The sequence below is a fragment of the Paroedura picta genome, chromosome 2 (genome assembly GCF_049243985.1).
Source record: "Paroedura picta isolate Pp20150507F chromosome 2, Ppicta_v3.0, whole genome shotgun sequence".
Lineage (NCBI taxonomy): Eukaryota > Metazoa > Chordata > Lepidosauria > Squamata > Gekkonidae > Paroedura > Paroedura picta.
In genome coordinates this window covers 133220290-133233040 of record NC_135370.1, presented here as the reverse complement: position 1 = coordinate 133233040, position 12751 = coordinate 133220290, and positions in this window count along the sequence as shown.

Here is a 12751-nt window from a genome sequence, read left to right as displayed (position 1 = left end):
ACCAGGTCACCATGGTGCCTAGAAAGGTTGTGTTATATATATTTTGGCAATGAATTTATTTTTATATCTCCTTGCAATGCTCAGGGGAAATACTAATGGTTGGAGCCAACTAGCTTTCCCACTGGTAAAAAAGGAAGTGTTTGACCACCAAAAAGGGTATGTGTGTGTTACGGAAATGGGGTGATCCTGCCACGTGGGGCTTTAATCAGAAGGGGACTTAGCCAAGATCAAGCAAAAACTGGGTGGAATCAACCCAAAGGCTGTTTAGCATTTGCATCAGAATATTCTATAGTGTGACAAAAATAAGTGTGCATGAAGTTCTTGTTACTTGTTTGTTTATATTCAGTGGTGGTGGATGAACTCCTTTCTTAACCAGTTGTTTTCTATGCTGGCTCCAGTATTCACTTAAGTGGGGCTTTATAAAAGTAATAAAGCCTCCGGGGAGGGCGGTATATAAATATAATAAATATAATAAATAAATAACGGAATAAATAAATAAATAACGGAATCACGAGAAACGGGAGAGAGGTTAGAAGAAGAAGAAGAGTTGGTTCTTATATGCCGCTTTTCCCTACCCGAAGGAGGCTCAAAGCGGCTTACAGTCGCCTTCCCTTTACTCTCCCCACAACAGACACCCTGTGGGGTGGGTGAGGCTGAGAGAGCCCTGATATCACTGCTCAGTCAGAACAGCTTTATCAGTGCCATGGTGAGCCCAAGGTCACCCAGCTGGTTGCATGTGGGGGAGTGCAGAATTGAACCTGGCATGCCAGATTAGAAGTCCGCACTCCTAACCACTACACCAAACTGGTTAGGCTAAGCATAGAGGTTAGCTACTTGTCGTGATTACCATCAGTTTTATCTCTTCCGTATTCATATATTAAAATACTTTTGTCACAGCTGTAATAACGCTACAGAACTGTGAAGGTGTTGGGACTGGGCTCTGTGGTCACAACAATTAGAAAATTTGGTCATAAAAAAATGAAGGCTGAAGGCTGAAAAATAAGTGTGGCCCCTATTTGTTTTAATCCTTTGCGGATTCCTGTCCAAAGAAAAACTGTCATGGTCTGCCTCAGTTGCACAGTGTGGTCTTGCCTAATAGAAAAACAGCACTTGGGCCTCTAGTCTTTTTAGAAATGATCATTTAGAAATGATCTGTGGCTTTAGCTGATTACAAAGTGCAAATCAATAGTTAAGCTTCACCGATCCTCTGATTATTTACAGTTGATCCAAGAATATCCTGAGACAACTGAGGGGCTGTGGGAGAAAACAGGTTTTACTGTGGGCTTCATTTAGGAATGCTTGATTGGAGCCAGCTGGCCTTTCTAAGGTGCAAAAAGTGGAAGGGGTCTCTCATGCCCATTCAAAAAAAGCTATTCTGGGTCTCATGGAATCTGTGTGGGTAAAATTCATGTACAATGGAAACTGTAGTAAGGAGAACTGCATGTTTTGTGAGCCACTTTTTACTTTTGGAAGGAGCCTCAAAGTGGCTCACAACTGCCCAACCTTTGTCTCCCCACTACACACTCTGTGAGGTAGGTGAGGCTGAGAGAGCCCTGAAAGAGCTGTGACTAGTCCAAGGTCACCCAGCTGGCTGCATGTGGAGGAGAGGGGCATCAACCCTGGTTCTCCAAATCAGAGGCTACCGCTCTTAATCAGGACACACCACACTGACTCTTGGTGAACTGGATCCACCTGTATCTTGCAGGTTGGTCTGAAGCAACAGCAAAGTTTGGGGCCATTGGCACCCTTAAGACCAACAAAGTTTAGTTCTGGGTATTAAGAGTCAAGGCAGAACTCAGCCACATTGTTTGCTGAACAATCCAGGACTGACTGACTGTGTTGTGTCTGGGCTGTATTGTAAAGCAGTGGTCCCCAACCCCCGGTCCGGGGACCGGTACCGGTCCGCAGCTCCCCCTTGTCCTCCTCCCTAACTGCTGCCTTGGGGGCTGCCCTGCCACTTTGCCGCCAGTTCACCTTTGGTGCTCTCCAGTGGCCGCCATGGCTGGGGCTCCCCCGCTGCTGGCAGTAGGTGGCAGGAAGTCAGGGGCGCCGGTAGGAAAGCAAGTGGAGCAGGGGCTCAGGCGGCGGTGACATCCCTCGGCAAAAGACTAGCCCCCCCTCCCGGGCCTCAGTAAAATTGTCAAGTGTTGACTGGTCCCCGGTGACAAAAAGGTTGGGGACCACTGTTGTAAAGGCAACCTGTATTCCAGGGACTGAGCAGGACTGGCTTGTTCCAGCTCTACCCTCTACTCGCAGTGTCATGTTCTGACCACCTGTAGGCACCATGTCATTTCTGTGTGTTTGTATCCGGAGGGAGAAAGTCAGTTATGACTCCTGTTCTCCAAAGCAGAAGGAAACTTTGCAGTTGCACAATTCAAACGGGCTTGAGGTGGGGGAGGGATGGGGCGTTCTTGCTAAGCATTACTAAGCAATAACCAGAAATTTGTATATATTCAAAAGTTTTGGGTAATTCCAAACCAATGTAACTGTTATATGAGGGTACTGTTTCCTGTTCAGTTTCTAATGAATACAGATTATTCAGCATGCCTCAAGTTTTCTCAAAATATAAAAATATTGAGTTGAACCACTAGAGGTCAGGGCTTGTTCTAAAATGGTACAGTTCTTTGGGGATTCAGATTGCAAAGCATTCTGTTCCAGAGACTTCAGTTGTATGCAAATTAATGGTTTCATGAGTGCATTCACATGTGAGGTCACATGGATTTATGGGTCAGTGTACTTTTTCCTTCCCTGGTAGTATCATAAGATCAGATAAGTGAAACTCACAAACGGAGACTTGGCCTAGAGAACCTCACAGCTAGCTTTAAGCTTAGGCTGCTGCTCTGGTGGAATACAACCGTAATGTAATTGAAAGGCATTGACATGTGTGATGATTTTTTGAGTGGTAAGTTGGCCACTGGGCAGGGGAAGCCATAATGGAAAGAAATGATGCATCAAAGCAAACAGTTATCTGCTGTGTTTGTTGTTTTTTAAACACCTGCTAATGTTGCATTAATGTTCATTAACATTTAGCTGGGTCTTTTGTGAGTGTTTCTCCTGGTGTAGCAGTCTCCGCTGCAGCTTCTGATTGCAAATACTTGCTTGCCTTTTCGAAAAGTTGTCAACCTGCCCCAAATCTTATCCCCCCCCCCCAAGAAAAGTTAAATCAAGAACTGAAAGGGTTAAAAAAATACAAATATGTGGCCTAATAATTCAGTTTCTCCATGTAGAAAGTTTAAAATGTTCAAATATATGAAAATACATGCATTTATTATAAGGTAATTAAAAACATTAGGCCTAAATAATCATAGAATCATAGAATCATAGAGTTGGAAGGGGCCATACAGGCCATCTAGTCCAACCCCCTGCTCAACGCAGGATTAGCCCTAAGCATCCTAAAGCATCCAAGAAAAGTGTGTATCCAGCCTTTGCTTGAAGACTGCCAGTTAGGGGGAGCTCACCACCTCCTTAGGCAGCCTATTCCACTGCTGAACTACTCTGACTGTGAAAAATTTTTTCCCGATATCTAGCCTATATCGTTGTACTTGAAATTTAAACCCATTACTGCGTGTCCTTTCCTCTGCAGCCAACAGAAACAGCATCCTGCCCTCCTCCAAGTGACAACCTTTCAAATACTTAAAGAGGGCTATCATGTCCCCTCTCAACCTCCTTTTCTCCAGGCTGAACATTCCCAAGTCCCTCAACCTATCTTCATAGGGCTTGGTCCCTTGGCCCCAGATCATCCTCGTCGCTCTCCTCTGTACCCTTTCAATTTTATCTACGTCCTTCTTGAAGTGAGGCCTCCAGAACTGTACACAGTACTCCAAGTGTGGTCTGACCAGTGCCGTATACAATGGGACTATGACATCTTGTGATTTTGATGTGATGCCTCTGTTGATACAGCCCAAAATGGCATTTGCCTTTTTTACCGCTGCATCACACTGCCTGCTCATGTTTAGTTTACAATCCACAAGTACCCCAAGGTCTCGTTCACACACAGTGTTACCTAGAAGCGTATCCCCCATCCAGTAGGCATGCTTTTCATTTTTCTGACCCAGATGCAGAACTTTACACTTATCTTTATTAAATTGCATCTTGTTCTCATTTGCCCATTTTTCCATTGTGTTCAGATCTCGTTGAACTCTGTTTCTATCTTCTGGAGTATTTGCCAGTCCTCCCAATTTGGTGTCATCAGCAAACTTGATGAGTAGTCCCTCCACCCCCTCATCTAGATCATTAATAAATGTGTTAAAAAGTACCGGGCCAAGCACTGAGCCCTGAGGTAGCCCGCTACTCACCTCTCTCCAGTCTGTTGAAACACCATTGACAACAACTCTTTGAGTGCGGTTCTCTAACCAATTCCCTATCCACCTGACTATCTGAAAATCCAGATTGCAGTCCTTCAATTTATCCATCAGAACATCATGGGGAACCTTGTCAAAAGCTTTACTAAAATCCAAATAAATGACATCAACCGAATTTCCCCGATCCAGCAAACCTGTTACTTGGTCAAAAAAGGAAACCAGGTTGGTCTGGCAGGACCTGTTGGAGACAAATCCATGCTGACTTCCTTGGATCACCAAATTGTCCTCCAGATGTGTGCAGATCGCTTCCTTTAATATCTGCTCCATTATCTTCCCCACAACAGAGGTCAGACTCACTGGTCTGTAGTTTCCCGGGTTATCCTTCCTCCCTTTTTTGAAGATCGGAATAACATTTGCTCTCTTCCAGTCCTCCGGGACATCTCCAGTCGTTAAAGAGGTTCCGAAGATGATGGACAAGGGCTGTGCAAGTTCTCTGGAAAGTTCTTTGATATCTTTAATATCTTCACATACAGAGTAGAATCATTAAATAAGATCTAATAAGGACCATATGACCCTGAGCAAACGTGTTTGGCCAGAGGGCCTACTTCAGTGGTCAGGCATACAATATAATGTAATATACAATAGTTCCAGGCATAGAAACAAATCAATAATTATTTGAAAAAAGAAGGACCCAGTATAATAAATAGTTATAAAGGAGGGAGAAAAAAGAAGGATTTTTTTGTTAATCAATGATTAATTCAGTAAAAAGGTAAAGGTATCCCCTGTGCAAGCAGCGGATCATGTTTGACCCTTGGGGTGACGCCCTCTAGTGTTTTCATGGCAGACTCAATACGGGGTACTTTGCCAGTGCCTTCCCCAGTCATTACCGTTTACCCCCCAGCAGCAAGCTGGGTACTCATTTTACTGACCTTGGAAGGCTGAGTCAACCTTGAGCCGGCTGCTGGGATAGAACTCCCAGCCTCATGGGCAGAGCTTCAGACTGCATGTCTGCTGCATTACCACTCTGCGTCACAAGGGGCTCATATTAATTCAGTACATTGTAGTAAAATAGATTATGAATATGGAGTAAACATTTTCAAGATAATATTATAAATTGTTTACTAAAGTTATTGACTATAACTTAGGCAGAAATAAAAATGTTGAGGCCTCTTTAGAAGTAACTGTCAGCCCTGGTTGAATACACATATATTAAGACGGACACTTTGCAATGTACCTGAAAAATTAAAAACACTAAATTAAGCAAAAATAATTTTTGAAATAAGAACTCAAAACCCTTTGAAACTAGTTGCATTCAGATGATACATGATCAGAAAACTATTTTTGATAATCAAAGCATTTACCTTCTTTTCAAGGTCCAGATAAAGTAATTCCCAATTATAGTATGGAGCTATAAATGTGTGTAGGTATGCATTAGAAGGTAGTGCAAGGTATAGGAACCCTTACAATATATATAAGGCAAAGAAATGATGCAACCCCCCTGGGGGGAAGGGAGGGGAAAGGACACTGAACAGATGAATGCATGAATTGGTTCATGTGTTCATCTGTTCAATGTCCTTTTGTAAAGAAACTTTAGTAAGTGATTTAAAAATATTATTAATTTTTAAATGTCATAATCATAATATATTCCTTTATAGCCATCTATACTGGGTCCTAATTTTTTGAAATAATTATTGATTTGTTTCTATGCCTGAAACTATTGTGTTTTACATTATACTGTGTGCTTGATCACTTAAATAGGCCATCTGGTCAAAACATGTTTGCTCAGGGTCATATGGTCCTTATTAGATATTATTTAATGATTCTACTCTATTTGTGAGGATATTATTTAGACCTAATATTGTTTTTAATTACCTTGTACATGTATTTTTGTATACTTGAGCATTTTTAACTTTCTTTGTGGAGAAATTGAATTATTAGGCCACATATTTGTATTTCTGTAATTTTTTTGGTTCTTGATTGGTATTAAACTTTGCACCTGCTGATGTGGCTTGTGCTAAACCTAAAAATGAGCTCACTGAATGCCCTGTGAATACCTGACAAGCCTGTCTTCTCGGCTGGCTTTAAGTGAATACGTGTAACGTAACACCCTCTTCAAACCCACATCAGCGCTCCAAGCACATTCAGAGCGACCTGCCACGGCACAAGGCAGGGGCCTGGTTTTGACCCCACTCTCGGCCCTGCTTCTGCCTGCCAGATGTTCTTCCCCGCTCCCTCTCTGTTACTCCACCAGAAGCAGGCTAACCAGCCAACCATTTCTAGCTCTTCCCCACCCCCAGTGTCAATCCTTCCCTTTCCTCCTTCGCTTGCTGCCTTGGTAGGGAACACCACCCCTATCGAGTTCCACTCTGGCATTAATGTTTAATATGGGAAGAGCAGGTGGGGGGAGATGGTGAAACTCTGAAATTGAACTTGGGAAGCAGAGAAGAAAAGAAGGAAATTATTCTGAAAGGGGTGTGACTGATAGGGGAGGCCTGCTGGTTTCCTTGTGGATGTATTGTTTTTCAATAATATAGAGGTGAATTGAGGTCTTTATGTGCTGACGTGATAGAGTTGTGCATGCCGGCCTGCAGGTGCCCTTTATTGATCCTGATGAAAATTTGAGCTTGGTAGGAAGGTCGTTTTACCCCTCCCGAGCTTGCCTCAGCTCTCATTTAGATATCTTTTTCTACATGTCACTGACAGCTTCCATTTGTGTGTGTTTTTTCCCCTGCCAAGGATTTACTTGGAAGTTAGTAGGCCACAGATTTTTGGATACATACATTCACCATAATTTATTCTGAATGAATGAATCTGGAGTAAGAGTCACATCTTGAAAACATGGGGTTTCTTGACAGCCCTGGGTTTCCTGAATGGATGAGAGTTAATTAATTTTAATATATTTCTAACATTTGGTAATGGTTATGTCAACCTACCCCACCCAAAATGGCCAGTGATGGGCCTGGAGGGGTTGGGAAAGGGAGGGGGCCCGGGTGGGCATATGCACAGACAGCTATGCTTCCTAAGCATATTCTTCACAATTGAGCCACTTCTGGGGCTTCTTGAAGCCTAAAGAATGTTTTAGGGGGGTTTTCAATGGTAAAAAAAAGTAGAGGAAGGCTGAGTTAGCTGTTGGGATGAGAGAGATTCAGACACACACGCAGGTATATGAGTGTAAGGGAAGTCTGACGACTTTCAGCCGAGCTCCCCCCGAATTAACGTCACTTGCACATAACATGTATCTCTTTTTGGCCTTCAGGCCGGTACTCAAACCCAGAAGCTTCTTGCATGTAAGCGTACAAGCAGCTATTGTTCTTTGTGCTTTCTACTTGCATTGCGATAACAGCGTGTTCAGCAGTCCACTTTAGCAATACACACACACACACACTAGGCCTGCACCACAGTTAGCACATCAAGAAAAAAGGTTAAGGTAGAATAGTTGCCTCTGATATGGGCCCTTTTCACAGGATGGAAGTTTTTGAGCTGGACGAATATTCAGGGGCTTTTCGCACGCCTTCAAAATCGCACAATGGTTGCCAATTGAAATCACTACAGTTTTGCCATTATGCACAACGTCGAAGACAATCTGCCACACACCTGAAACCAATCCGCAAAAAGTGCTTCCTTGTAGCGCTTTCAGGGAAATCCCCAAAAGTGGATTCACCCTCCGGAAAGCACTACACTCCTGCAACCAATCTGCAACACTAGCGGGAAAGTTCTGTGCGTTACCATTGTTGTGGTTTCTACAAAGTCCCTCCCCCTGGCTCTCTCCTCTGATCTTCCGGCGAAGCGATCGCCATTTTTTTTTCTCCGAGCGAGCGGAGTTCAACGCACCAGCAAGCCTGTTTAGAGGCTTCCCCGGCTTCAGTCCCTCCCCAGAGCTGTTTAGTCACTAAGCACAAACAACAGAGAAGCCCGTTTGCTGATGTATTTTCCCTTTATTTTTTACACTGTTTTCGGCCGAAAATCGGGCCTGTGAGGGGGGGGGATTTTTTTTTTCACTTGGGGGGAGCGTGGCAACGATGAAACGACAGCTCAAACACACCTGCCAGCTGATGGGTTTCTCCGTTGCAATGAATCAACACATATTCGTTGCAATGGGTGTGTTTTTTTTAAAAAAAACCTTTCTTAAAGGGAAAGGGGCTGTTTGGGAGCATGCTAACGGCTGCCCATTGGCTGCTTGACAGCCAGGGGCGGGACGAGCTCGGCAATAGCGCTTCCTTTCTAGCGATTTTTGCTGAGACCGGAAGCTTGTGGGAAACGATAGAAACGCAACTGGATTCCACTACAAAGTCAGGTATGCATAATGACGAATTGCACTATTTTAAATGGCGATTTTTCGTTCAGCAAACTATTTGCTACAAGGATCCCGGTGCGGAAAGCCCCTCAGACTAGCAATGTTATATCTACAGCTGTGGATCTGGTGTTTTGTGGATAATTCAGGTAAATCTGGCTTGTTTTAAAACATGTTTTGTACAACAAAATCTAGTTAGTTTACCAGATGCAAGTAACAAATGCTAGTTTGTACACAAATCTCACTTGGTTTTCATATCTATTCTCCACTCTTCAGTAAGCTGTCTCTTTGGTCAGGTAGCTGTGACAGTCCGCGGTACTCATTTGTCAAAGCAGGCATCACAACCATCTCCAGTTAGGACAAACTGTGCTTGACACATCAGCTCAAGCCCTAATGTGAAATCCTGTTTTGGTGCTGACCAACAAATCCTGTTTTCTCTGAGTGTCTGTATTCAGATGTCACAGTCACTGGGGTTTAATTAATTACTTAATTAAAATGTATCATTTTGATTCATATGCCAGCCCTCTTGAACCTGTCATCTTGGGACAGTATGCAGTATTATGGGATAAAATGATTAAAACATAAATACAGTTAAAACTGCTAAAAAGCTAACGATGGATATCCTGTGCTGAGTCATTGCTATTGATTCTCAGTAGGAGGGAGGATGTGGGAGGAGACCCTGAATCAGTAGGGAAGGCCCATAAGATGTTCTAATCTCCCAGGCCTCAACCATATGCCTGGCAGAAGAGCTCCATCTTGCAGCCCCTGCGGAACTGTGCTAGTTGTGTCAGGGCCCTGATATTCTCTGGGAGCTCTTTCCACCAGGCAGGGACCATGTGTTTTTAAAAACATGGTTTCTTGTGATGTCTGAATAGAATATGTTAGCTGGTGTAATGTTGTTTTGGGAAAATGAATATCTGTTGCTTCAGTCTTGAATTCTCCAACCAGGAGTCACAGCATGGAATTGTTGGTGCTACCCTGACTGGATAGCCCAGGCTAGACTGATCTCATCAGATCTTGGATAGTAGCCCTGAATAGTATTCAGATGGGAGACTTCCAAGGAATATGTGGATTGTGACGTGGAGGCAGGCCATGGCAAACCACTTCTGAACATCTCTTACCTTGAAAATCCTAGGAGATCGCCATACGTCAGCTATGACTTGATGGAACTTTCCACCACCAACATCTTAATATTGCTCATTCTTGTTTCTAGTCTGTCTTCAGGAATCGTAATGGGGTGACTTGCCTCTATAGAATTCAGCTGTAAGAAATGACCGCCTGTTTCATACCTGTAGTTTTCCTTCTCCATACTGCCTGGATTGTCTCCACACACTTCTACCCCAGTTAACAGGGGAGCCATGATCAATGGACAATCTGACAGATGCAGGTTTGTTACCAACAGATGGCAGAAAGCATTTGAGGTAATGAGTGAAAGGATAAAAAATGGACTGTTCTGCATAATCAGCTTGTGAACAGGTTTCAGGTTGTTACTACATTTCTGTATGAGAACCAGGCACTCTCCCCCAAGGAAATTTCAGCAAAGCAAACTTTAGCAGTGGTGGTAGAGAATTTCAGCAAATGAATCCATGGTGAATGAAATCTCTGTGTGTGGGGTAGGATAAAGCTCCTCGCTTGTGACACTTAATGATTGGTAACAAGCCACACCTTCCTCTTGGACTTCTCCTCTTTGAGATTTCTACAACAGGCTTAAACAGCCTGCTGTTTGCCACTCACCTTGAATCTCACAAGATCAGACCTGATAGCAGTAGAACATTTCCTAGCCATGATAGATTCTGGCAGACATTTTGTTTATGATATTTTGAAATAAATGAACAAACAAAGGGATTATCCTCCATGGGCTCTTCAGAGACCCCAGCAGAGATGAATACAATTGTCTTCAAAAAAGCCCCTTCATTTTCATAAAGAAAAATTCGTGGGTTCTAGAATTATCTAAAATATATAAGAAATGCTCCCTCTCCCTCTCCAATCTGAGAGGACTGGTTTGCTCACTGGTGAATGAAACGTCCTCTGTGTTTGAGAAATCCTAGAAATTTCATTTTTTTCTGACTAAAATACTGAGGCTGGGACCTGGCATTTGTATTAAACTCTGTTGGTAGACTCAGACTACCAAAAGTAATTACTATTTTGGCTATTATGATACATTTTATTAAACGTCCCTAAACGTCCTCTCTGCCCTCGATTCAAACGTGCTCCCTGGTATACCGGGGGACTCCGGGAGAAGAAAAGGGAAGTGAGACGACTGGAGCGAGTGTGGTGGAAGACTCGTGATGAGGCTACAAGAATATCTTATTGCACGCTTATGAGGGCGTATGAGATGGCGGTGAAAGTGGCTAAACGAGAGTTTTTTGCCACAGAAATCGCGTCCGCAAGCTCTTACCCGGCCTAACTATTCAGGGTAGTTAGATCCCTCACCGCCCTTGAGGGGCGCCAAAATACTAGACAATTGGCACTCGGCTCCGAGGCATTTGCGAGCCATTTTGCGGATAAAGTCTTGTCATTCTGTCACGACCTTCCTGCCACAATTAATACAGTAAATGAAATGGAGACCCGCTGGCCGCCTTCGGTAGTAAGGTTTGATGGCTTCAGGCGGCTCTCTCTTCCCGAAGTGGACAAGTTGCTGAGCTCGGTCAGGGCGACCACTTGCCCCCTTGATCCCTGCCCTTCCTGGCTCCTCAAGGGAGGCGGCCAGGGGATAGGAGGCCAGCTCAGAGACATCAACTCCTCCCTAAGTTCAGGGGAGTTTCCTGAGCGGCTAAATGGGGCAGTGGTTCACCCTCTCCTAAAAAAATCAACGCTGGACCCGCAGGACCCCGCTAACTACTGCCCAGTATCGCATCTGGCATTCCTGGGCAAGGTGGTGGAGAGGGCTGCGGCTGACCAGCTCTCGGCATTCTTGGAGGAAACTTCGGCACTCGATCCATATCAGTCGGGCTTCTGTCCTGGCTACGGGGTGGAGACGGTGTTGGTCGCCCTTTTGGATGATCTCCGTTGCCAGCTGGACAGAGGTGGGTCGGCCGTGTTGGTCCTTTTGGACCTATCGGTGGCCTTTGACATCGTGGATCACAACCTTCTGATCCACCGCCTCGCCGGCACGGGGATACAGAGCACAGCCTTGCGTTGGATACGCTCCTTTCTCCAGAACCGGACCCAGAGGGTTGCGGTGGGGGAAGAGTTCTCGCGTCCCTACGGACTCCCTTGTGGGGTACCGCAGGGCGCAGTCCTCTCCCCCACATTATTTAACATCTTTATGCTCCCTCTGGCCCAACTGGTACGGATTTTTGAGCTCGGTTGCCACCAGTACGCTGATGACACCCAGCTCTATCTCCTCATGGACGGCCGCCCAGACCCCCCCCCCCCGGAACCATTCGCCAGATGTTTGGAAGCAGTGACTGAATGGTTCGAGCAGAGTCACCTGAAACTCAACCCCTCCAAGACGGAGGTCCTGTGGCTGGGAGGCAGAGGGCAGGACCAGGCAGCGCGCTTACCCACCCTGTCAGGAGCGCAACTTACCATCGCGCCCCAGGCCAGGAATCTGGGGGTGACCATCAATACCTCCCTGACTATGGAGGCTCAGGTCAAGAGAGTAGCGGGTCAGGAGTTTTCCTATCTTCGCCAGGCCCGACTACTAGCGCCCTACCTGTCCCCTGACCACTTGGCTACAGTGATCCATGTGACAGTCACCTCCAGAATAGATTTCTGTAACTCGCTCTACGCCGGCCTACCCTAGTCTCTGATCCGGAAATTCCAGCTAGTGCAAAATGCAGTTGCTCGGGTACTCACAGGTACACCTTGGAGGGCCCATATCCAGCCTGTGCTGATGCAGCTGCATTGGTTGCCAATTGCTGCCCGGATCAGGTTCAAGGTTCTGGTTTTGACCTTTAAGACTATACACGGGTTGGGACCCACATACCTGAGGGACCGCCTACTGCCCTATATCCCCCGCAGGGCTTTACACTTGGCAGGGGAGAATCTCCTGATCGTTCCTGGCCCTAGAGAAGCGCATCTGGCCTCGACCAGGGCCAGGGCCTTTTCGGTCCTGGCCCCTACCTGGTGGAATGAGCTCTCGGGTGAGCTGTGGGCCCTGCAGGATTTACCAGCTTTCCGCAGGGCCTGCAAGACGGAGCTCTTCCACCAGGTT